Here is a 22030-nt window from a genome sequence, read left to right on the forward strand (position 1 = left end):
ATAATAATTAATAATTATGTTAAATAATGTGACTTAAAGCAGCTGTGCGGAACCTTTCGTTTTCGTTGATTATAGCACCCCCCTTTGGTCGAAGCAGTATGACACCCACAGCCTGGTGTCGTAAAATTCCGGCTACGGCAGACATTCGGCTTCACTCGTAAAATCTCGACTGCAACCGGCAACTACCGCATGCATTTGTTTTGGAGAGCGAGAGAATTAACACTTCGGTTACACACTTCAACCAACTGCATTTTCTTTTTGAAAAACAGCACTTTACGGGATGCAGAGCGACGAGGTATGTATGTACACCTATTAGTGTAATATGTGACGTTAGGCTAATTGTTGTGGCAGAAAACTTTCTTATATCGTTAGTTGGCTAACGTTATATGTAACTGTAAAGCCTTCAACTTATGAAACAGTTTGTCGTGACGGTGTCGAGCAAGCTAGTTATCACTGTTTTCTGTAAATGTTATGTATTTATATTTATGAGCCAACAGCCACAATGACACGACGTGCTGCCTATTTTGTAAACCAGTTCATACCTATAACTTACATCCATGGTTCATACTGCTGTGTGAGAATTGGTAAAGTGTCCCCAGACTTTCTGTTGTCAACCAGCTAACGTTACTTGACTCAGGTTGTGAAACTGCACAATCCTCCTATGTACGTTTTTCTCTAAGACTAATTTATTTGTTCATTTATTTATTATAACTGCTAATAGCATAAACAATGATTTGCTAATTACAGTGGGGCTTAGGCCTATGTCATTGTGACTTTTGCCTCCATGGACTTTTCACAATCACCTACTTTATAACTGTGTTGTAAGAGGCCGAAAAATAACCATAAGCAAAAGAAATGCTAGGAAAGAGAAATTATTTTTATTTTTCATTCTTTCAATTAGCTAATTACTCGTTTTCCCTCTTCCCTTTACAGAGCTTCTCATTACAGGACCTCAGTGTTGAGTTAGAGGAAAGTTCTACCTCTAGTTCACCTGAACCTGGGCCTTCTGTTAGCAGAGGACGTGGAAGAGGGAGGGGGAGGGGTAGTATTAGGGGTCGTGGTGGCAGACCAAGAGGCCGGGGCTGGGGCAGAGCAAGGACATCAGACATTAGTTAAGAAGACCTGGAAAGAATAACCCAACTCCAGGAGGCCAGAACATCTGAAATAAGGGTTTGTTCATTTATATTTGTTTTCCCTGTATTTTTTAGCCAGGTGATAAAGACGATAAGATAAAGTGCACATTGGAAACAAGAAAATTTGTTAGTGACAGTTTTCCATTTGTTATTTGCAGGATAAATTATCAGCCCTCACATCAGAGCAAAAGGATCAGCTCTTGGAGAAGGTGACACTAAGGCTTCCAGGACTAATGTTTGATGTCCTGGACTTGTTGGAGCCTGACCCAGAGCCTGCAACCCCACCTGCACAACCACACTGGTGCATTTGCACTAAATGCAGAGACATGCCAACGGACATAGAAAAAAATTGCTGCAGACAGAGGCCTGAAAATTGTGTCAGCAGGTCAGCATTCATGGATCTGTATGTTCTGGATGAGGGTGTGCTGCGACTTGCCCGCGCTGCCTGGAATGACATCTTTGCAGTCAATGATGACCAGGAGCCGGGCATCGAGCAACACCAGTACAGACATACAGCTTACAGACAGTATGTCCTTTGGCAGTATGGGCGGCTGGGTGAAGGGAACCGGGTTGTTATTCCCAGTTGTGTGGTGTGGAGAATCCGTGACACTTTTCCTGATGCTCATGGACAGTACACAGGCTTCATACCTCGAAGGCTCATGTAAATATACTAAGAGGACACCATTTCCACATGACCATGTGCTGCTACACTGATCAAGAACAATTTATTTATAGGCCTACTGTCTATATGTTTTTATTTTGCTTAGATTTATCATTAGCTGCTTTTTGTATTTTGATTTTGTCCAACAGTTTTCAAGTTCCACATAAAACACAAAGTCTTTGATACTTTTTGTCTTTATTTATTCTTTTTTGAGTTAAAAAAATAAACACTTTTGTTTTACAGCTTTGTCTATAATTATTATTACTACTGTATAAGTAATGTTTACATCGGGCAGAGGCTCTCCATCCTGCTGTGTTCACGTTGATGGCAGTGTCTGGCCTGAGATTTTACAAAGGCACGTTCTGTAACAGTGAGAAGAGAGAAGATAACGTTTACTAAGCGAAAAAAAAAAAATAGTGAGCGCTCCACCAACATTAATTATGTAATATGTTACATTGTGTACATTGTTATGTACAGAAGAGATCAGCATATCTAGATTATTATTGTGTCTGTATGTGTATAGAAAAAGTATGTTGCACACAATCAACAGAATAATTACATTTGTTAGAATGTACAATAGTTCATAATAGTAACTATAAGTATAAGAGTATAGAAAGCAGTGCTGTGATCTGGGATCTGGAGTTCAGCAGGGTCATAGATCCATGGAAAAGTCTTTAGGGTAAGGCATCCAGAGGCAGTAGTGATAAACGTGAAAGCAGCACATTACAATTCATATTCTCATTTCAAAATTGTCACTTTAGTTTGCACTTTTTTAGTTCATTCTGGTTCCTATGCATGTGCTGTTATTCTAATGTAAAGTATATTTTATAATTGGCGTGTCATTCCTGTGACAAAAAACGCAGTGGCCACACTTTTAAAACATAATATTCAGACTGATCAGAGGAAATACACGTCTCAATGTCAGTGTTCATAATTTGAGAAAATGCTTCAGTTAATAAATACAAAGGGAAAATATGAACACACATAAAAGAGAGTAAGATATAGATGTGGTTGTGTGTACATACCTCTCCTCGTTGGATCCGTGCATGCACGATTTCTGCTGTTGATGGTGGTGGAACTTCAGCTAGTAGACCAAGTGTCCTTGGGTCATCTGGCCTCAAGGGTCTTGTTTTGGGGAGTCCCTTCCCAGATGTCAGGCGTTGTGTGAGGATACTCCTTTGTAGTTCTGGTATGTAGCTGTATGTCTTTGGAGTCTTCACAGTGTAAACACTCCAAGTTTTTGTTTTTTTATTGTAGTGCCTTTTGTTCCTGTGGAAAAACAGGAATTGACATTTTACAAATCAACGTTTCTGTTCATTATTTTTTCGAAGCTTATGTCCTCTTATTTCACATATGTAAAGAAGAGAGCTGTTAGACATAATTTATGTCTTATGTGTCGTGTTTCTGTCTTACATGTGTCTAATATTATAGTGAAAGCCAATGCATTTAGAGATTAGTAACTAGCAAAACTCTAGACATGACTTCTTTTTTGATGTGTAGGATCCATTATAGTGGTAAGCATGGAATGAGCTGCACCTTGAAAACCTGCACCACCTTTATCTGTTTTTGTTTAGTATTGAGGAAGAACTCATAATAATAACATTATTGTACTTGCATACTAGAAAACCAGACTTAGACTGAGTTCAACATTTCAAAATATCTTTTTACATAGATAATTTGATTTTTTATCTATGTCGAACAGGACTGCTTTTTGAACATCTGCATTTATGTACATGTGTCATGGCTTACATGAGACAGATACCAAAGTTTGATTCCTTTCACTGCTCTGTGTCCTCCTCTGATGTAGGCCTTTATAACAGCCATACTAACACATACAGGTATTATAAACAGAATACCTATGATGGAGTTACATATGAACTGAGAACCTTCTGAGGAAAACTACACAATGTCAGCAGTCAAAACATGTAAAAAGAACTGCATTCAAATTCAGTTTTCCATTTATAGAATTTTTTGGTCAATACTGTTGTGTTATGGTCTCATAAAAGTTTGGGCAAGTACTACACAACAAAGTCATGGGACACGTAACAGAATAAACTTGTCCCTCATTGTAGGTAGCAAGAATGTCCCGTGAACAATGTTTTTAAAAGAAAAAGTACAGCTGTAAAGTGTATTTGAATGGCTTTTTTTTAAATGATGTCCTTTACTGTGCTTTATATAGTGTGGTTCAATAAGCATCCATGAAATTTACAAAAAATGTCTATGATGTTTGACATGAACTATTTTTAAAAAAAATACTCACAATTTGTTGCCCTCAGAATTCAGTGCAGCAGGCCTGTTGTTGTGGTAGTTGTAGTCAATAGCTGCAAGGAGAGTGCGTGCCTCATACACCGGTGGGCTGTATGCAAATCGTTTTCCAGCATACGTGAGTATGTGGTTCTGGAAACTTTCGAGGTCCAATGTTGTTCTAGAAACAGACAGATAGTAAATCAACCATTGGCATTATTGACAGGAATAAATGAAAAAAAAAATTCTTGTTTTTCTGAAATTGTGTCCATCTTACCGAAAGTTGAGAAACGTCTTCACATTCTTGATCCATGACAACTGCTGTCAAAGCCTGGTGTGCTGGAGAACCTGTGAAACACATATTTTTAAATGCAGTGGGAACCAGTTCTCCACCCAGTACTCAAGGATTTACTGAGATATAAAAATTTATAGCAATCAATCGGTGTACTGAACCTTGCACCATCCATGGCTTGTCTCTGCTGGCATCCTCAAGTGGACCATGTTCGCAGCTGGCAAAAGACCACTGGTGCTTGCCCCTTACATGGTGTAGAACACCATGCCACATTATCTAGGAAGAAGTGCATTACAGATTATACCACAAAATTACAAACAATTTGAGAAGGGGAACATGTCAGATAAAGAACAATCAATAACAACAATAATATGATAATAGCCAGTATAGTTCTGTAAACACATACTTTGAATTTCTCTTCCATTGTGGCTTGTTTGCAGCAATACCAGAAATGGTTGACAATGTGTCTCAGCCACTGCAGTATTGCTGATTGCTTTTTGATTGAACCAGCCTAAGAGAGACAGCAAATGAAACAACTGTTTGAACAAACAAATCAGGACAGAATTCTAGTAACCGCATTTACAATATGTCAGCTGACACACTTTGACATTGTGATTATGAAAGATTAATTTTAAAAAGTCATACAGCCTTCAGTTTCTTTGCGAGGTTCTTGGCTGCATGCCAAATGTCCAGGGAGTGATGAAGACCCCACTGTCTGTATTTTCCCCGTGTTGGATCTGTAAAGGGCAAAGCATAGAGTCCAGATGTAAATATTTGAATATTGTAGATATCGATTACTCAAGTGAGAACATGTATTAACCTAGTAATGCTGTGATTTGTCTGTGGGCATCTGTGACCACTTATTTCACTGGAATTTTCTGCGGCAGAGCATCCATGGTCTTGATGAACCCTTCCTTCTCCATAATCACTGAATTCCGATTCGTCTGTCTCTTGTCTATGGTTACAATGTGGACAGTATCTCTGGACTCTTGCTCTATAGTGGTATAGGTGCAGTATTGCGCACAATGCCCTTAAGAGATAAAGAAAAATATACAGTTATGGGGTTTTGCATAAAAGCAAACAACTTTTCTTTGCTGGGACAAGATTAAAAATGTACATGCATACCTGGTGAGTCCATCCTGCCATCACCTGACAGTGTTAGAAAAGTAAAAAGATTAGCAAGATTGACCAAGAAAGTGATAAGTGGATGAACTTGAAATAGTTGGTGGTGAGATGGTAAAGTCATTTACAATGAATTACAAACATTGCTTTCCAATAGTGCAAACAGAACTAACCAAGTATGACAACATGATCCTTTTCTTTCAGCTGTGCAAGGATGTTTTTTCAAGTTTGCTGCCAGAAGTCCTTTATACTATCCACGCAGTAGACGTCCTATATGCTGAAGAATGTTGACTTTGCAAAAACTCCCATATTCATGAATTTGAGAAGTAGTGCAATCTTTGTGTAATTATTGCCAGATAGAAGGATGTTGGTGGACAACATAAAGTCTCCGGACTGCATCCCAAACTTCAACAATGGCCGGGAGTTCCACCTCCAGAGACTATGGCCAGTGGAGCACAACTTGTTTGTATGAAACAAAGGCAGAGGAATATGATTAATTCATCTACTAATTGTATAAGACACATTGCTTCGGTTCATTGTAAAGTTTAAGTTTGGTAACACTTTGGTAACACTTCTAGTCATACTGTCAAACCACACCAAAGTTTAGCTCCATTAAACTTTACACATAACAGCTTCGGCATCAGTACAGAATAAAAGCATATATCAGGGTTTTGAAAAATAGGTGTGCTCAGCTGATCTCCACTGGGTACAGTGAAGAGTGCTTTGTGAAATTAATTGCACCTGTCCAATTTTAATTGCTGAAATATTTGAACTTACCCACTCCATAATGATTGCAGTCCCTCTTCTTTTTAATTTGACCACGGAGGAAAACAGCTGCACTCTGTCCCTGTAAGTGGATTTGCATAGGTGCATTTGTTGATGGGAAGCTGGAGAAAAGTGCCGAGTTGCCTCAAACTGTCTTCATAAGCTATGCACGCTTGCTTTCCAATAAGGTCATCCTCATTTTGCACCATGACTGGGTTTGGAAATTCATAAATGTCCTCCTCTGGATGTTGTGGTTGTGGAACACCATGCACAGCCTCATCCACACCAATGACTGGGAGTTTTTTCCAGATCAGGAGGCTGAGGCAGTGCTCCACCTGTTCTGTTTGACAAAAAGTGCACAATAATGCATTTGTAAATATATACAACTAACACAGTCAATAACATATTTGTAATTTCAGAAACAGAAAACAAGTAGCTAAATGCCTTTACAGCAGGAACGATAATGCAACACTGAGGGATAATACAGTTAAAAAAGAGAGGACTGCACAGCTACACAAACCAACTTGAGAATGAATTTAGGATTTCATAAATAACACTATCATTCAGGGCTACAATATTTTAATTGTTCTTTACCTCATGTAGATGGATGGAACATACTCATCATCAGATGTCTCGCATTCCTCTATGGGTGCCTCAGGCATGTCTTCCTCCAAATCAATTCTAAATGGCCATTGGAAGAAAAAAAAATAATAAAGGTGATATTACAAGGAGAACCAAAAGTGGTATTAACAGAGGCACTTACGTGCTGTTCATCAGGTCGTTGGCCTGCACCTCATCAAAGTCCAGAGAATCTTCTTGTATGCTCATGGACCTCATGCTGTAATCATAATATAATCAGAACCATCAAGGAAGATGTTGTCACATGGACATGTTTTACAAAGTAGTTACTGAAGCATCATGAACACATTTGTATACCTGTCCTCTAAAGCCTCAAAGATCTGTGGTTCATCGACCTGCTGAACACCTTCAATATGAAAATCTGCATCTCTGTAGGGGAGACAAAGACAATCTCATCCTTGCAATTACTGACAATAACAGTCCGTTATATAACATATGATATTTGTTATATAACTCCCAAACAAAAAAACATTCAAGATAGTCATGTTTTAGTTTTGCCTCAAGTATATAAAATACATACTTCAGAATAAAAAGCAAAGAATGACTTTAAGGGCCTCAAAGAGTGAGACAATGAGTGAGACACAGTGTTTTGGATAGCATTGTTTCCTCTGTCAAATGCACACTGCGGTTGTAAATTCTAAATGCCTTTTTTTTTTAGATTATGAAATGTCCACATACAAAATGACATACCCAGCATCTGAATCAGTTCCAAAGCCAGAAAAGAGCTGAGGTGCACCAGAGACTGAGGGTTTGCTTGGCGTCGATACTACTGGGCCTTTCGTATAGCTGCGGGACCACAGTTCAACAATGAAAGGAATTAAATTCTGGAGAATAATCAAACAGTCAGTAAACCTTATCTCAGACATATAAATGGCAGTCAGACAAAGACAATATTATAGAATATTCTAATGAAAAAAAGACATACCCAGCATGGTCCCAGTCTGTTTGTAAGCCAGTAAAGACCTGAGGTGCACTACAGGCTGCCTCACTACTTGGTACTAATACTGTGCCCTTTTCATAGCTGCAAGACAGTATCCACATTTCATCAATTTGATCTAAAATTAAAAGTGAGAGAATAATATTCTGGAGAAGAATAACCAAACAGTCAGTAAACAATATATGAGATATAACTTATGGATTGTTGTTTGCAATGCTGTTTGGTCACTGTGTGATGATTTGATCAATGACTCAAATTTACAAATAAAATACGTATGTTGATTCACACATTACAATCAAAGCTCTACAAACAGCAGCTTAGGACTGTTACTGAATACTAACTGAGATACAAGTACAGTACTTTATCAAGTCTCCTTCACAGACAAGTAGCGAAAGTTTCGTGAATAAGAGCAAAACTATTCAGTAAATTCTCCTGTTGTGTTTCTGTTCTGCTCTAATCCTAACACAGCAAAGCTGTTACCTGCAGCCTTCGTTTGCAAAGCTAACGCTACTAACGTTAGGTCAGTCCAAGTTATTAGTGGAAATATGCTAACATGCTAACATTACACACAAATTAGTAGTAAAGTAAGACCTGTTCATAAATGTTCTGGTGTAGCTCTGCATTTCTTATAAACTGAGGACAACTGCCTGCTGTATATTTGTGTTCATGGTCACAGTCACAGATAATTTTGTGGCGTTTGTTGTAACATTACTAGACAAAAGCGGCTCACATCAGCTAACGTTACATTTAGCTTGCTTATAACTTCCATGTCGTCATATATTGAAGTGAAACAACGTCTAACAAGTTGCGGTATATTCTCTAAATAAAAACAACAATTACATACCTGTTGATTAGGAAAAGGGCCAACTCGGCATCAGTTTTAAAGCCTTTCAGTTCTCTCAGCTCTCTCCACTTGGTGAATGCTCGACCGAGGTTTACACGTGTTTTGGCTCGAGCCCTATCACTGTTCCGTTTAGCCTTCTTCTGTTCTTCTGTTCTTTTTCTTTTAGGTGGTGCTCCTTTCATCCGCCATGACATAAAAAGTACAACCAACCTGTTAAATGATCTGCAATGCCTGCTGCGTACCGCTTACTCGGAGAACACTCTCTGTAAACAGTAAACACAGCTCCTTCTTCTTCTGTGGTTTAATGGCTGCGGGCCACTGCGGGCGTGCAGACTTACTTCCGCCTCGGGTGCCGTATTCTGGTTTGCTGACTTCCGCTGTCCGCCCGACCCGAGCCGGGCTACATTAAATAGCCATATAGAGAAAGGCTTTTTTGTCGCTGTTGGGTTCAAATAAATATGTGGATCTTCAAGGGGGGGTGATACGAACTAGGGACAGTTTTATTAATGGTAAAAAGTTCCGCACAGTTGCTTTAATGAACATTAAATCACCTCGTGGGGCACCATTCCCGTAAAGGGAAAATGATAGCCAGTTAAAGGTATCAGTCTCATAAAATATGCTAAACTATTAATTTGGAGTTTTTATTAATGAATAAATTAATGACAATAACCAAAATTAACAGTAAAGCCTGAAGGATTTTGGAGTTCTTGACGCAGCAGAGGTTGACTATTCATTCACCTTTGTACAACATTAAACAGACAGCAGGTATGATTCCAAAGAATTATATTTATTCATAAAGTAGGTAAATCAAAACCAAAACACACAAATCCTAACTAACACTAATAACATCTTGGTGAGTATGTGTGTGTGTGTGTGTGTGTGTGTGTGTGTGAGTGAGAGAGAGAGAGAGAGAGAGAGAGAGAGAGAGAGAGAAAGACAAAGGCGGGTGTGGTGATCAAAGCATATTTGTTGATGAGTCTATGTGTGCAAGAATCTGTCTGTGAACAGTATTAGCAATCTAAACACTTAGCTTTGGCAAAGCAAACTAACCAATGACCTGACTGCAAACAATCACAACAATAACACAATGACAGCATTAAATCACATACAACAAGTTAAACAGTCTTGCTTAGCCTGTAAAGCTGTGATAAAGCTATGCCCAGTTGTTACGTTACCGATCCTTCAGTGGATGGAAGAAAGAGTCACTTGATGGTGTGCTGCTTTGTTAGCCAGCGGAAGAAGGCTGGAAAGAAGTGTGGTTCCAGATGCAGTCTTTGGTGTGTCCTTTGTTCCAAAGGTGGAACTCTGAGGAAGCTGGACGTTTGAGGTCTTTACAGAGTTAGACTCTAGGTGCTAACTCACTTGGTTCTCCTTGTTGCTAGAAAGCTAGTTGCAAACCTTGTGCTTGCACCTCTAACTTTCTGGTTCAGGTTTGAGAGTCTGTGATCAATTGCCCTCCCTTTCGTGGTTTGCGGTAATGGAGCAAGGGTCTGGGCATCTGGGCTGGTCCAGGCCCAGCAGGGAAGAGGTGTGGGTGGCTTGGCAGCTCCCGAGTAAGAGAGAATATTGTCTGAAGGGAGCAGACCTTATACAGATGCCTGTGACATGACAGAGTCACATGTCACTGTAAAAGTCCTGTCCAATCAAGTTTTGAGACTTGTGTCTCACTGAGAGGTGTGAGGTGACCCCCTACGGAGATGAGTGTGAAACAGCTGTCTTTGTTTGAAGAACAAAGAGCATGCAGAGAAGAAAAGCCTTCACATGTCCAGTTTAGATTTTAACAAATGACAAATCATCTGTGGTACTGTGAATCCCAACAAGGGTATGAGGTGCAGTTTGTAAAGTGGCACACTGCTGGTCGCCGGAAGTACCAAAATAAAAGCCTGAGTAAACCACACTAATCTGAGAAAATGAACACTTGAGCACACATCAGCGTGATGAGAATTAAATAAAATGACAGAAACCATGTTTGGGGAAATTTTATTTGACGTGTACTTGAGTTTTTAGTGTCCCATCCTGCTTGCCAACATGCCAACATGTCCAACGATTTAGCTGAAAACACTGGAAGGGCCGTTTTGGCTGCAATTCAGAATTTTAGCAATGCATCCCTGGCGACAGTATCCACCATAGAGTCACCACAGCACACCATAGGATGTGCTCCTTATGTTAGCATTTACGCTAATGTTAGCTAGTTTCATATAGCTTACATGCTAACAGAAGGAACATATGTTACGCGAGTTAGAAAACAAACTTTGGCGACCGCTGGCGACAGGGACAGTATCGACCATAGAGCACATACATACATACGTGGTTTCTATCATTTTAGGTAGTTCTTATCACGCTGATGTATGTTCAAGTGTTCATTTTCTCCGATTAATTTGGTTTTAATTCGTTATTTGATGCAATCAACACAGTCAACAACGACAACTCGTATGCATTTGCATATTTATATTTTGCTAAATATTTAGTTTCACCAAGCACATTTAGATTTAATATTTAATGTTTAGATTTAACTGTGACATTATATTTAACATATTTCAAATATTGCTGTAAATGTGGTAAAAAGTGACTTTAAAAAATTCACACCACTTTTTTAGACATTGTTTGAACCTAAATGTGACAAAATGTTGCTGTTAATTTCAGTGCGAGCCACTTTACAAACGGCACCCCATACCGTACTGCGGTATTGGGTATGGTTAACATTACCACGTGCATTTGCCAATGTGGAAATTACTATGTCTTCATTGCTGAAAATTGCCGCCACTATGTCTCTCGCCGACTCACTCATATTCACTGTGTTCTTGCTGCAGCATCCACTACAAGCATACAGAGGAAACACAAGATGGCGCAAGTGCCTTGATGACATTCATCCCATATATTCAAGGTTCATTCCATATATTCAGACTTTCATTCAATATATTCAGCCTTTCATTCATTCCATATATTCAAACTTCATATTACTATATATATATATATATATATATAATAATTCCCTGAACAGCATGCCATAATACATATGAAACTGATTATAACTATATATATATATATATATATATATATATATAGTACACTTGTTGGCCCCTTTGCCTTCACTCTGCGGTCCAGCTCACCCCAAACCATCTCCATTGGGTTCAGGTCCGGTGACTGTGGAGGCCAGGTCATCTGCCGCAGCACTCCATCACTCTCCTTCTTGGTCAAATAGCCCTTACACAGCCTGGAGGTGTGTTTGGGGTCATTGTCCTGTTGAAAAATAAATGATCCTCCAACTAAACGCAAACCGGATGGGATGGCATGTCGCTGCAGGATGCTGTGGTAGCCATGCTGGTTCAGTGTGCCTTCAGTTTTGAATAAATCCCCAACAGTGGCACCAGCAAAACACCCCCACACCATCACACCTCCTCCTCCATGCTTCACAGTGGGAACCAGGCATGTGGAATCCATCCGTTCACCTTTTCTGCATCTCACAAAGACACGGAGGTTGGAACCAAAGATCTCAAATTTGGACTCATCAGACCAAAGCACAGATTTCCACTGGTCTAATGTCCATTCCTTGTGTTTCTTGGCCCAAACAAATCTCTTCTGCTTGTTGCCTCTCCTTAGCAGTGGTTTCCTAGCAGCTATTTGACCATGAAGGCCTGATTCGCGCAGTCTCCTCTTAACAGTTGTTCTAGAGATGGGTCTGCTGCTAGAACTCTGTGTGGCATTCATCTGGTCTCTGATCTGAGCTGCTGTTAACTTGCGAAAGAGAGGGAGACGGCGTGGGAGAATGCATAAGTTTAAATGTAGTCCTTTGCAATCACAATAATATTACAGGGGAAAACTGCTTGAATGGTAGCCTATTAATTTATTTCATTTAGCTGCAATCCCGCGGGGGAGAAGCGCACTTGGCAGCAGATTAGGATGAAATATAAAAACATTGTTCAAACAGGTAAGACCTCGGCATAATCTCATGTGGTTACTTCATTTTGATCATGTTTTACATTGTAAAGTAAATATTAAGTGGCTGTTTGACTATGCAGTTGTTTTATCCCCAACATAATGCTGTTGTCACACACATAAATGTCTTCTCATCTATATCGTGTTCTGTTAAATAATTAAGCCCATTTAAACTAACACAGACTTCTACTCAGCCAACAGAAAGAAGGCAGATGCCCGTAAAACGAGCACACTTTTCTGACCGCCCTGCATACAGTTGCCTTACTCAAGTGCTCAGCGTCTCCGACATTGTACAAAAAACTTCCATTTGCAAAGAAACACAGCACATTTTTATACAGTCTATGAGCACAACACACAATATCTGCTGGGATGTGAGAGCATGACTACGATTGGTAATGTTGCAAATAAGGACGGATTAGGTAGATGATGGACTGTGACATGAAACGGTACCGCTCAAAAAGATAATTGTGTGGAAATGCTAAAACATCTATGCGCGATATGATAACCATCTCCTGACGAATATTTAATTCTCTGCGCAGTAATGCTGCACCTTCATCCACGGGATCGTTATCAAAAGGACATGCCATGTTAGTGAAAAAAGTCGCCACCTACTGTGCCTAATGGACTTCTAATATACTGACTCTGATTTTTTAAATGATTTTTTTTTAAAATGACAGACAGCAGAACGGCTACGCCAAAACTCGCCTGCTGACTGAATGAATGAGGAAATCAAATGGAGTGTGTGGCTCTAAAAGAGGGCGGAGACAGAGACACTTGAGGTTCATTAAGAAATACCTGGTCCCGACCAGGTTAGGTTCATAGAGTCTGTTACTACGGTAACTGACCGAGCGCTTAAGTTACCTCTCTCTCTGAAACAGGCTAGAGTTACCCCTCTTTCTCTGGTTTGCGCTACCTCCCTTTTTGAAACAGAAAACTCAGAGTTTCCCTCATTTCAGGGTTAACAGACTCTGAGTTTTCACTAAACCTGCTTTGTGAAACGGACCCCAGCTTGGGTAGTGTACCTGTGTTTGTAGGTGTCATTTTGGTATATATTTGGTAAAACTGGTTAAAGGAGTCTCTTTACGTCTCACCTCAATATGTCTTAGTGAAAATGGGTTTCTAAAGTCCTTACAATAGTAAATCTCTCTCCCTCCTCTCTCTCTCAAAAGACCATTATTGTTGTACGAAACCTACTAGTACAAAGTAGCCTGCCATAGAAAATCACCTCACTGTATAGGATTATGTACAGCCTACTATAAAATAGCTACTAGCTAGAGTGGTCCAAACTGATGTTAAAATGCATATGTTTTTTTACTCAAACAATGTGAACATTTTCTACAGCTACCCCTGTCTGTGGAAATATGGATGCTTCACACACATTGTCCCTGCGGCAGCACAGAGGATCTATACTATCAGCACAGGTTCAAGGTGGACACCCAAGATTAGTGTCACCAATTCAGTATCTGACCAAATGTCTTCCCTCCTGTTCTGAGTGAGAGTCCTATGAGGTCAGATCAGTCTCATAATGAATGAACTCATGCAGGGTTTTTCACAAATGCACATGCTCTGGTTCGCAGTAGTATTTTGGACTCACTAATGCACACGATCTCTTTCGCAAATGCACACGCTCTGGTGCACAAATATAATTTTTACGCAAACTTGTAACATAAATTCGGAAATGTACATGCTCTGCTTTACAAATATTATTTTGAGGCACACTAATATAAAGTCACAGATCATGCAAATCGCTGAATGTGCATTTACAAACTGCTTCTCATTTGTGAACCTCTCTACATTTGTGAATAAATCTGTGTGGTGAATTTTGAGACTACCCTGATGCTGCAGGTCAACAAACGTCACCATTGGCTGATAAATCTGTCAATCCAATGTATGATTCTGATTGACAGATTCATCAGTTAATCAGGTGTGTTGGCTTTCAGCCAATCGTATGGCTCCTTACATTTTCCACACTTTTAAACCAATCGCAGAGCTACTGTTATGTGTGCATGCGCAGTGCAGTTCAAACAAGATGCGCTAGACTGAAATGGCGGACAGGAGCCATGGTGGAAGAGACATGGATCAATCTCAACCTGTAAGTAACACATTTATCTTATTATCCCCTCGTTGTAAATCATGCAATGTTATTGAAATATAATGAGTTGAAGCGTTCTGCTTAGCCAAGTAACATGTTTGAATAAACATAAATGTATGTAAGGAGCCATACGATTGGCTGAAAGCCAACACACCTGATTAACTGATGAATCTGTCAATCGGAATGATACATTTGATTGACAGATTTATCAGCCAATGGTGACGTTCATTGACCTGCGATGTCAGGGGAGTCTCAAAATTCACCACACAGATTTCTCTCACAAATGTAGAGAGGTTCACAAATGAGAAGCAGTTTGTAAATGCACATTCAGAGATTCGCTTGATCCGTGAATTTATATTACAAATGTGCCTCAAAATAATATTTGTGAAACAGAGCGTGTGCATTTCTGAATTTATGTTACAATTTTGCATAAACATTACATTTGTGAACCAGAGCATGTGCATTTGTGAAATAGATCGTGTGCATTAGTGAGTCCGAAATACAACTGTGAACCAGAGCATGTGCATTCGTGAAACACCCTGTGTGAGTTCATTCATTATGAGACTGATCTGACCCGATAGAGTTCTGACGTTGAGTGATGGCCAGAAACTGTTTTTGCAGAACATTATGATGTCCGTCTTATTGTACTCACAAAATGAAAGGAATGCAAGGTCACAGTTACCTTTGACCTGGGACCACCAAAATCAAATCAGCTCATCATTGAGTCCAAGTGGACATTTGTGCCAAATTTGAAGAAATTACCCTTAAGGCGTTTTTGAGATATCTTGTTCATGAGCATGGGATGTATTTACGTACAGATGCACAGACGGACATATAGATGGACAACCCTAAAACGTGCAGAGGCATTAAAATCCACAGATGTGAGGTTCAGTAAGTAACTACACCATTAGGTGGTGATAGGCACACACACACACACACACACACACACACACACACACACACACACACACAGGAGGACAGACCTGAATGCATCTATCCATTCCCAGTTCCATATGACAAAAGCCTTGACAGCTGCATTCCAATGGAAACCACACCCATGCAGATTGGAAAATAGCTATATGGGGCCCCAGCTAGCTTGTGCACCCAGCAACCCTCTGCCTCACTCCCTGCTGCTATCAGACTACTTTGCTGGGAGGAGAGAGGGCAGCAGTTCTGAAGACACACACCTTCAAATTCAGCCAGCACAAACCCCAGTGCTGTGGATAATGAGATATTTGTGGATCATGGTACATATTGTTGATTGTCTTCTGTGTGTGTCAACTATTAAAGTCCAATAAAATCTTTCTTACTGAAGTCACTAAAACATTTACTAGAGGTTCAGGAAAGATCTTGGTCACAGTAAACAAGAATGAAAAAAGGTCTGCAATGTGACATGCAAACTCTAGTCTAGTGTAAGAAAGCCAGATGCCTTACATAACCTTTAGAAACCCCAACTGTTGGCACTGAACATAAGTCCAAAGTTGCGCATTTGTCCACTATCAGTGTACTGTAATTCCTCGGGATACTGGGCTGCATATGTGGTACATATTGTAAATCCCTCTGAGACAAATTTTAGCCAAAATAAAATTAATCAGACTTCCACAGAGCCACAGAAAGTAGACCTCTGCAACATCTCTGTATATGTTGTAGCAAACATCAACGAGGGTCCACTTGAAGAAAACATTAAAGCATAAGTTGAAACTGGCAACCACACACAACTTACAGGGGGGCCAGAAAACTAGTCACAACATTTTATTCAACCCCTGCTGGGCCAGTGGAATACTTGTTAGGATGTTGCTGATAAGCAGTTTGAGAGTGTTCCCTCCAGAAAGCACATTTGAAAAGGTGTCAATAGCCATGTTTCCTTAAACATATTTTTATGCGCATCAGAAAAGCTGTATGAAAATGGCAAAATTCCATAAAACTTTCTCAATTGTGCAAAAAAGTTTTTGAGCTGGCTTGAGGAGCGCCCTTGCCAAATAACTTTTGAAGTAGCAAACCTTTAACTCATATGACTGTGTTTCTGCTGTGTCTTCCTGTGTATCAGAATTGTTGCCAAGATTTATAAGCTGCTGTTATACTTATGTAGATAAAATAGAAACACAGAGTTTTCTGAAACAATATGAACGAAGATGGCAGCCCTATCACTTTTACCTTTCACAAAATCAATCAATCAATCAATCAATCATTTAGTTGTCATATGGGATTAAACAATGTACAGCTCCAGTGAAATGTGATCCCATCAGCTCCTTTAACTGTGCTGTGATTTCATCCTTTATTGTGTCATTTTACATTGCTGGTCCTGCTTTAGAATTGTCCATGTTTCCAGATGGTTCTGCTAATCCATGGTTTCTGGTTGTGGAATGATTTAACTGTCCACAAATTCTGACGTGGTCGCTTTTACCGAACACTGGCAGCGCTGCACTACAGCCGCTTCTGAACCATGATGATCTACAGCACGAATGGGACAACATCATCTTATTTCCCCCGTCACACCAGTCGTTGTTCACCATAAAGCATACGCCTCCTCTCCTTCTCTCACCAGACTCCTCTGCTCTGTCAGATTACCATATAGAAAAAGAGCCTCCTGGCTGAATGGCGCTGTCAAGGTTTTAGCCAAGTTTTCAGTGAATCGCAGGTTATTATAATTCCTGACATCCTGTTGGAAACTGATTAGAGAAACAGAGGTCCTCTAGTTCATTTTCCAAGGCCTGTACAGTGTCTAGCAGGGTGCTATTTCAGCTGGTGCTCAATCTTCTCCATCTTTTCCTCATTGTGTACTGACCTGGTTAGCCAGCGGCTAGCTAGCAGAAGTCTGGAAGTCAGGAACTGATTATTGGAAAAATAAAATGGTTTTGTATTTCCTCGAGAAAACCAGCTTGGGCAACAAACTCTGCCAGCAGCCACACTGTTCTGCTGATTCAGTTGGCAGAACAGATCCCATTATCTTGTTTATTCTCATGGAAATTTAAGTTTATCATGTGACCTGCATTTTCTCAACAGAGCCAGGTCTCAGGCAGGCGCTGAAGAAAGAGCTTGTTGTTGAGTTGAAAGGGAGTCAGAAATTTGCATGATATAATCAAGATCAGTGTTTGATGCATTTCTCTGTCTAGATCTGGGGCCAGCTTTACAGGCATAACGAGAGTGTGAGTGAGAAAGACACATTGTTGCCATTATGTGAAGGTGGCACCTCACCCTGACTTGCTCTCCTCACAGTTCATTAAAGCCATCATATAGTGTGTTCCCTCCTTACCTGCTGTGCCTGGATGCTGTGTTAATTCCTCACTAAGAATAAAGCCCTCCTCCCGCAGAGATGGCAGCAAGTGACAAATGGCCAGTACTGGTCTTATCATCACCTCTATAGTTTGAGCCGAGGAAACCAATAAAGATGGCCCGCAGTGTCCCTGTGCGGTCCTAAAAGCCCCCCTGGGCATGCCACTACCCAGGGGACAGCCGCTCATGTAATTGCAGCTATTGTGGGGCCATGAAGAACCAGCTGAGGTCTGAGCGGGAGCCATGAGTGGAAAGAGGAGGAGGTCCTGTACATTATGTCCTTACGTGGCTCACATTAGGGAACTGATTCATTGATTCATGGCTAACTCCCTCAGCTTCAGCCCCGGCTTAGGCTCTGCATAGTGAGTAGATTTTTTTTCCTGAAGCCTGTCTAAGACAAAAGCTCACTACAAAGCTCTGGGTGCCACTCTTAACAGCTCTTTTTTAGCTTGTCCTGATACTCTGGGTCAAGAAAAAGCTGTCATGTAGCCTACAGGTAGATGAAAAGCATCAATGCCCTGCAACTCCAAACTTTTTATTTGAATCAAATTTCAATCCTAATTCTTTTCATCACTGATGAATCTACTGATTACTTTCTCAGTTAAAATGAGAATGAATTGTATGATTGTACGAGGTAAAATGTCTCATTTCGTCCAACCACCAGTCCAAAACCCAGTGTCTTTATAGCCTATTAACACCATCCTGATGATGTGAGCACAACATTCTGTTTCCCTCTCTCTATGAGTCTGGACTCGGTGCCGCCCCGCCTCGTATCCAGAGATGACAATCCAATTTGGGTCAGTTCGGGATTTGCACCGTGGCTGACAATGTAAACAGCTAATCAGTGACTGTGTTTGTTAATGATGTAAAATGCAGGATGCCGCTTGCAGAACAGTCATTGCGGCTTCTGAGGCAACAAGGGCTAACTCTGACGTTAGTAGGGTTAACACAGCAATAGGTGAAATGATTGTAGAAATAGGGTCACTAACAACAATTAAAAAGAACAAGAGTATGACCTTGCCGACTTTCTTGGAGGTTCTTTCTTCTGACAAACTTGTGTTTCTGTCAAAGGAGTCTGGTGACTGTGAACGGGGGCAGCAGCAAAACGTATTTTAGCCTCATGAAAATATGACCACCTACAACAACTCAACATCAGTTGAAGTGTATACAATATTTACAATATTTTCACATACTCAATTGACAGAAACAGTCATTTTACTCCACAGAACACAATAAGTCTCTGGTTTTCCGCTGCCCCTCAATCGGGTAGTTAGTTTGTGTTATTGTGTGACTTTTGGAACAGACTTCAGAATTTGGAGCATAAGGTCAGTAACAAACAGTTCTCAATGAAGGCTCAATCGCAAAGGACACTCAGCAAAGTCCTCCCCACTGCTCGCCCTGTTCTTGCCCCAGACCCAGCCGGTGCCTGGGCAGTGCTGCTGCACAAAAGAAGAGAGGAGAGATTCAGCAGAGGAGCCGTGAATTGTGATTATTCTGTGCAGCATGCACGAGAATCAATCAATCAATCAATCAATTTTATTTATAAAGCCCAATATCACAAATCACAATTTGCCTCACAGGGCTTTACAGCATACGACATCCCTCTGTCCTTAAGACCCTCACAGCGGATAAGGAAAAACTCCCCAAAAAAACCCCTTTAACGGGGGAAAAAAAACGATAGAAACCTCAGGAAGAGCAACTGAGGAGAGATCCCTCTTCCAGGACGGACAGACGTGCAATAGATGTCGTACATCTAAAATAAATTAAACAATTAACAGTAATCTATATGACACAGGGAGAGAGAGAGAGAGAGAGAGAGAGAGAGAGATGCAGGTAATGACAGTATCTTACAACAACATTAATGGAAGTAATAATATTATAGTTATAGTTCTGGTTACTGCGGTACAATATGTTGAAAGTATGTATTAATACCTGGCAGTATACATGTGTGACAATAATCATATGTGTATAATAACAGAAGAAGTATGACTAATGACTAATGATGGCAGCAGCAGCAGGAGGCAGCACAACCACACACGTCACGCTGTCCAGGCACCGCTGCGATATGAGTTAATCTGAGAGACAGTGGAGCACAAAGGCTCCGGAGAAGAAGCCGAGTTAGTGACATCCAGAATGGCCGGGTTAGCTAGATGCAGTAATAGGATACGAGAGAGAGAGAGAGAGAGAGAGAGAGAGAGAAGGGGCCTGGTGTATTATAGAGGGGTCCTCCGGCAGACTAGGCCTAAGTCAGCCTAACTAAGGGCTGGTACAGGACAAGCCTGAGCCAGCCCTAACTATAAGCTTTATCAAAGAGGAAAGTCTTAAGTCTAGTCTTAAATGTGGAGACGGTGTCTGCCTCCTGGACCGTAACAGGAAGATGATTCCACAGGAGAGGAGCCTGATAGCTAAAGGCTCTGGCTCCTGATCTACTTTTGGAGACTTTAGGGACCACGAGTAACCCTGCGTTCTCAGAGCGCAGTGTTCTGGTGGGATAATATGGCACTATGAGCTCTCTAAGATATGACGGAGCTTGACCATTTAGAGCTTTATAAGTTAACAGTAGGATTTTAAATTCAATTCTGGATTTTACAGGGAGCCAGTGCAGAGAAGCTAAAACAGGAGAGATATGATCGCGTTTCTTAGTTCCTTAGTACACGTGCTGCTGCATTCTGAATTAGCTGGAGAGTTTTTAAGGACTTACTAGAGCTACCTGATAATAGAGAGTTACAATAATCCAGCCTTGAGGTAACAAAAGCGTGGACCAATTTTTCTGCATCTTTTCGGGTCAGGATAGGCCTAATTTTCGCAATATTACACAGATGAAAAAATGCAGTCCGTGAGGTTTGCTTTTGAGAATTAAAAGACAAATCTTGATCAAATGTTACTCCGAGGTTTCTTACGGTAGTGGCAGGGGCCAGAGCAATGCCATCTAGAGAAACTATGTCATCAGATAAAGAGTCTCTGAGTTGTTTGGGGCCAAGAACAATAACTTCAGTTTTGTCTGAATTTAACATCAGGAAATTGGTGCTCATCCAAGTTTTTATGTCTTTAAGGCAATTATGGAGTTTAGTTAATTGATTGCTTTCTTCTGGCTTCATTGATAAATACAACTGAGTATCATCCGCATAACAATGGAAATTTATAGAGTGATTTCTAATGATGTTACCTAAAGGAAGCATATATAGAGTAAACAGGATTGGTCCGAGCACAGAACCTTGCGGAACTCCAAAACAAACTTTAGTACGTAAGGATGGTTCATTGCAAACGTCAACAAATTGAAAACGATCAGATAAATAAGATTTAAACCAGCTTAGTGCTGAACCTTTTAAGCCAATTAAGTGATCCAGTCTCTGCAGCAGAATTTGATGGTCAATTGTGTCAAACGCCGCACTAAGATCTAATAAAACAAGTACAGAGACGAGTCCTTTGTCTGAAGCAATCAGAAGGTCATTTGTAATTTTAACTAGAGCTGTCTCAGTGCTATGATGCACTCTAAATCCTGACTGAAATTCCTCAAATAAATTATTATCCTGGAGAAAATCACACAGCTGGTCTGCGACTACTTTCTCAAGGATCTTTGACATAAAGGGAAGATTAGATATTGGTCTATAGTTGGCTAACACCTCTGGATCCAGGGAGGGCTTTTTTAGTAGAGGTTTAATTACAGCTATCTTAAAAGACTGCGGTACATAGCCTGTTAATAAGGATATATTGATCGTATCTAATATATGAGTGTTAACTAAAGGAAAGACCTCCTTAAGTAGCCTAGTTGGGATGGGGTCTAAGAGACACGTTGATGATTTGGATGAAGAAATCACTGCAGTCAATTCTTGAAGAGAAATTGGGGAGAAGCAATCTAAATATATATTAGATTTTACAGCTGTGTTTGAGGTTAGATAGGTACTATCTGAGGGCAGGAGGTCATGAATTTTGCCTCTAATAGTTAGAATTTTGTCATTAAAAAAGCTCATAAAATCATTACTGCTAAGGGCTAAAGGAATACAAGGCTCAATAGAGCTTTGACTCTCAGTTAGCCTGGCTACAGTGCTGAAAAGAAACCTGGGGTTGTTCTTATTGTCTTCTATTAGAGCT

At 40.4% G+C, this 22030-nt stretch overlaps 1 protein-coding gene and 1 long non-coding RNA gene across 2 annotated transcripts in view; both read right to left on the minus strand.

Moving 5' to 3' along the window:
- The window catches only part of LOC125883905 (IQ motif and SEC7 domain-containing protein 1-like), a 600950-nt gene that overhangs the window by 251060 nt on the left and 327860 nt on the right, over nt 1–22030 (minus strand). The window lies entirely within an intron of this gene.
- Nucleotides 2085–5671, minus strand: LOC125886143 (uncharacterized). Its single transcript, XR_007448996.1, has 10 exons — nt 5626–5671; nt 5456–5479; nt 5151–5360; nt 4976–5067; nt 4737–4841; nt 4492–4606; nt 4316–4386; nt 4055–4219; nt 2820–3063; nt 2085–2156 (listed from the first exon to the last, which is right to left on the minus strand). It is a non-coding gene; the product is annotated as an uncharacterized LOC125886143 (long non-coding RNA).

Source organism: Epinephelus fuscoguttatus, linkage group LG1 (assembly GCF_011397635.1).
Source record: "Epinephelus fuscoguttatus linkage group LG1, E.fuscoguttatus.final_Chr_v1".
In the NCBI taxonomy this organism is placed as follows: domain Eukaryota; kingdom Metazoa; phylum Chordata; class Actinopteri; order Perciformes; family Serranidae; genus Epinephelus; species Epinephelus fuscoguttatus.